The sequence below is a fragment of the Triticum dicoccoides genome, chromosome 3B (genome assembly GCF_002162155.2).
Source record: "Triticum dicoccoides isolate Atlit2015 ecotype Zavitan chromosome 3B, WEW_v2.0, whole genome shotgun sequence".
Lineage (NCBI taxonomy): Eukaryota > Viridiplantae > Streptophyta > Magnoliopsida > Poales > Poaceae > Triticum > Triticum dicoccoides.
In genome coordinates, this window is record NC_041385.1 from 816,932,968 (window position 1) to 816,937,909 (window position 4,942).

The following is a 4,942-nucleotide window of genomic DNA, read 5'->3' on the forward strand; positions in this document are numbered from 1 at the left end:
AAATTTCTTACTCACTAAGTATGTATTGAGATCAACAAGCGTCAGACATCTGTTTATTTGTAGTCACTCTATTTTCTTAAAGGGTAGGATGAGGTGTTCATAGTGTGTTCCCTCAGTGTAGAACTGAAAATAATTACAATGGGACACCATTTTTTCATGCAAGATTTGCAATGTAGATGGTACTCAATGCTTTCCATGATTTAATTGATTGTCCAATTGTTTCTAAGCATGACTTCACTGTGCACGTTGGTTCTTTAATACAACCCACTTGAAGGCATATAATGTGTGAAGGTACAAAATTACCATAATTAAATCGGATCATCGGCAGAAACTTACTGCTTTGGGCTCCCATAATAGTTGCTGCAGGCATTAGTTTGCAACATAAAAGTTTTAGCAATCATCTTTGGAATTAAGTCTACTATGGTGTCTTTGCACCCCCTCAGTTATCTGCCTCGAGTTTGTCACGTCGGGGACTTCGTGTGTAATCTTTGGACCCACCAAATGCCAATATTTCTTGTAGAAAATCGCAACAAACCGTCGGGCCTGCGGCCTTGTAGAAAGTTTCATGAGTAAATGTAGTCATCATCTGAGTAATCAGTGCACTTCTCACTGACGCTATTCTCATAGCAGTCTCCACATGGGGGCCGAGTGTTTTTATCCCAAGATATTTCTCTTGCAAGAGCTTATCATGGACGTCCCAACAACAACGCACATCTAAGAACTTGAGGTCATGGCACTCGGAGGCGATCTTGACAACAACTCTATTCTTAATGATCATGTTTCCTATCTTGAGGTGGTAGAGCTTTGTCATTTTGCTAGCAGTAGCATGGGCCTCGTCATTCTGGCACACCTTCCCAGCGACATCTATAGGGTGCAGTACTTGCCAAAGTCTGACGAGGGTTTTGCAGTTCTTGCCAAATGCCTCTAGAGCATGGGCACCAATCTTGGTGTAGCTGCATAAATCCAGGAATGTAACCTTGGGAAGTGTTCAAGATCCTCCACTATGCAGTCGCTGATCTCGCTTCTCATAATCTCGAAAGTGTTGAGAGATTGTGCACCTGCAAAAGCAAAAACTGTAGGGTCGGTAAGGTTTAATAAAAAAATGTTGATTGGGTCATTGGTAAACAAAGTATTACATATATGATGCATAACCCTTGTTCTAGTTGCATCCATAATTGGATTGTAACAAAAATATTTCAAAATGGACCCACCATGCTCAATAAAGTGCTATTAACTGCGGTTATGAAATGAGAGTCTAACATCATCCCAATCAAAAACTAGATCAGAGTCGGGAATCACTAGAGCATTGTAGAGTTCAGAAATTGTTTGTAATATAATTTTGAACATGTTCTTCTTCAAGGATGTGCAAGATCTAGTACCATGTTCGTAATATTTCTCACTATCAGAAAGTAGATTAAATCCAGCGGAGCATTATTATGCTAGGAACTTGAATAGACAACATAGCGAATTTATCGCAAGTACTACAAGCTTAATCAATGTCTCAATCAGCATCGTTTAAGTACAAAATGAAATTCTTAACTAAAAAGGCAAAAATGTACCATTGTACACAGATCTGAAAACAAATTGCAGCCAACATAGAAATTTCTTTGACATATAGAAGTTCTTTGCGCGGACATAAGATGCCCAAAGTCACAAATTCAGAACTAAATATGAAATAAGTTTATTTGCAACTCCGCAACACATGTTAATTATTTGACACAAAAACTAGATTGGGTAGGGAAGAGAAGAATGAGGGTATGTACGGGGAGGGAGTCACCTGTAACGCCCCGGATACAACTTTCCATATTCGTAACTCCAACTCTTGCCTTTTCCGGAGATGCGATATGATATTTCCTTTGTGGTTGGGTTTTATCTGTTGTTTTGCATTTTGTTCTTGTTATGCATCTCATCTCATGTCATCATCTGCATTTCATATGCATGTTTTCCAAAACTTGCATCCATTCAGGTTCTGCCGGTTCTCTCCATTGTCCGTTCTGAGCCCGACCACTCTCGCACGCGCCCGCGGCACCTCCGAAATATTATTTTATAAGAGGCATAAAAATGTTCTCGGAATGGGTTGCAACTTGTCGTGCGGTCTTATTATAGTGTAGACAGACCGCCTATCAAGTTTCGTCACATTCGGAGCTCGTTTGATAGCCCAACCGTTAAATATATAGCGGCACCGTTGCCGGTATTTACGTCGGACGTTTTCGGTCTCCGGAAACTGTTGCCGGGCTGCCTTCTCTTCCCTCTTCTCAGCCCAACCCCCCTCCGCACAACCATCTACAGCCCACCTAAAACCCCCCTCCGCTCCGGACCGTCGGATCGAGATCCGATGCCCGAAAACGGATGATGGTTCCCCTAGCCCTAGCCCCCTTGCTATATATAGACCCCTCCTTCCAATTTTGGGCATCCCTAGCCCCTCACCTACCTCTAGCCGCCTCCCAACCGCAGCCACCTTCCTTCTCCTCGTTTTCAGTGCCCCCTCCTCGTTTTCAGCGCCGCTCCCCTCCATTTCCGTGCCCGGCCAGCCCAGATCCGCCACTTGGCGCGCCCCCGCTCGTCAGCGCCGCCGCCAGTCGCCTTCCCCGCCAACCAGAGCGCGCCGCGTGCCCCTTCCCGCGCCTCCCCCGCGGCCCGTCCAGCCCGCCTGACCGCCCGCCTTCTCCTTCCCGTTCTGGATCGAGGGGAGGAGACCCTCGATCCCGAGCTCCCCGTCGACCCGCCGCCGACCATCGTCCGCGTCGCCTAGCTGGAAGGCTGTGTCTGCGCCGGAACCCAGATCCGTCGCCGCCCGAGCACCCCACCGTCGCGCAGCCTCACCGTCGCCCCTCGGTGTCTCTCCGCCGCCCACCGTCGCCAACCCCCCTGTGCTGCCATGGAACTCCGCCGGAGTTGTCGTCCCTCTCTGTTGGCCCTCCTTCCTGCCAGATCCGGCTGAGGCTTGGCCTCCGGCACCCGTCCCCGGCGAGTCCCGTGCCTCCCGGCGTTCTCCCCGCCTTCGCGCAGCCGCGCTCGGCGAGCCTCCATCGCCGCCTGTCGTGGTTCTAAGTCTGACAGTAGAATGGGGGGTAGGTATGGAGAGGCAAGATCCTAGCTATGGAGTAGTTGTACACACGAGTGTTTAGCGAGTTCAGGCCCTTCTCAGAGGAAGTAACAGCCCTATGTCTCGGAGCCCGGAGGCGGTCGACTGATCTCTGTGTATATGATTTACAGGGGTGCCAACCCCTCTACCAGTGGAGGGGGGTGGCTTATATAGAGGACGCCAAGACCCCAACCAACCCACGTTAGCAGAGGGTTAAAGTACATTAAGGTCTGGCGTTACTGGTAACGCCCTACATAAAGTGCCATCATGACCATTAAGACTACTTAATTACAGACCGTTTGGATGCATAGTAGATCCTGAACTTCTGATGGTCGAGTGAGTCTTCATGGTCGAGTGTCTTCTAGCCGGTCGAGTGGAGCCTCTCTTGGTGGACTGGAAGGTAGCTTCGTCTAAGGATGTCCTTGGGCATGGTATCCTGGATAGATCCATGACCCTACCCTAGGTACATAGCATCATCATTAGCTCCCGAATGGATCGAGGTTCAAGTGAGGAAGGAGTTGATGATTTTCTCCGACTCATTTTCCATGTTTTGATTGTGTCGTATCTTGGATCGGCGATCTTCTTTTCGACGTTGGCGTCAACTTTTACTTCAGTCGCCTTGATCCATTCTTATCTTCTGTCGAGTGAACTTTTGAACTTTGGTGAACTTTCGAGCGACGGATTGCGGGAAGGATATCGTCTGACAGATTGATCTGCTGTTAACGGATTTTGCGGTATCTGAAATTTGGGAAGCGCGCGAAGCGGGGCGATCCGCGGTAATCGGGCGGGATAAGGCATGGACGCCTCGATTTCCGTGCCGCCTTTTTCGCCACGTATCGTGTGTGCGCGACTGTTTCGGGATTTGACAGGTCCGCTCGGACCCACTCGTCAGCCACTCAGAAGCGCCCTTATATAAAGCGTCGGGGAAGAGTTTTTGAACAGTGCCTCCCCATTCCCCTCTCTTCCCTCTCCGCCTCCGCCCACAGCGCCTACTTCCGCCTCCGCCTATCTACCTCTTGAGCGCTTCGCCGGTGATAATGGTGAAGGAGAAGATGGCGGCTCTGGAGCGCGCGAAGAAGGCGACGGCGGCGGGGCAAGCGAAGGGGAGACCGTCTAGTCGGGGCGGATCTTCGTCGAGGTCCCGCCTGCCGAAGGGTTGGGTCCAAGGGGACTGGATCCGCCCGACCATCATTGAGAAGGACCTCAACGACCTGGCCAATGAGGGACTGATCCCCCACGGGTCAGCGAGGCTCCCGGGGTCTGGGTGTCAACCGCAACCGCAGGAGGGTGAGTGCGTTCTCTTAGCCACTCACATAGATCGTGGTTTCTCTCTACCGCCGAGTGTTTTCTTCCGAGGGTTTCTGAATTTCTTTGGGGCGCAACTCCATCATTTCAATCCCAATTCCATCACCTATCTTGCTGCCTTTGTGTCCATGTGCGAGAACTTCCTGGGCTGTTGACCGCACTGGGGTCTCTTCAAGTACATATTCACCTGCCGCTCGCAGACAGTGAAAAAGGCGAGTCTGGATGATGAGAGGACCAAGGTCATTCAGATGTGTGGGGGTCTTGGGATTCATTTGAGGAACAAGAGCACTTTCCCGACCATGACCCTTCCTGAGTCGGTCAGAGGGTGGCAGTCGACTTGGTTCTACTGCCAAAACGAGTCGACGCCGGGGCAGTCGACCGGTCTCTCCCTCCGTTCTCCATGGACCGAGTGGACAAAGCGTCTTCTCTGAAGGTGCTCCCTGAGGAGAAAGCCGAGGTAAAAATGTTGATGGAGCGCGTGGTCCAACTCGTTCGGGACGGAGTGACGGGCATGGATCTTCTGGAAGTCTTCCTTAGGCGGCGCATCCAACC

At 50.3% G+C, this 4,942-nt stretch overlaps 1 pseudogene; it reads right to left on the minus strand.

Annotated features, from left to right (window-relative positions):
• Positions 1–563: 563 nt before the first annotated feature.
• On the minus strand, positions 564–2,515 carry LOC119280154 (annotated as a pseudogene).
• Between the last annotated feature and the right edge of the window lie 2,427 nt (positions 2,516–4,942).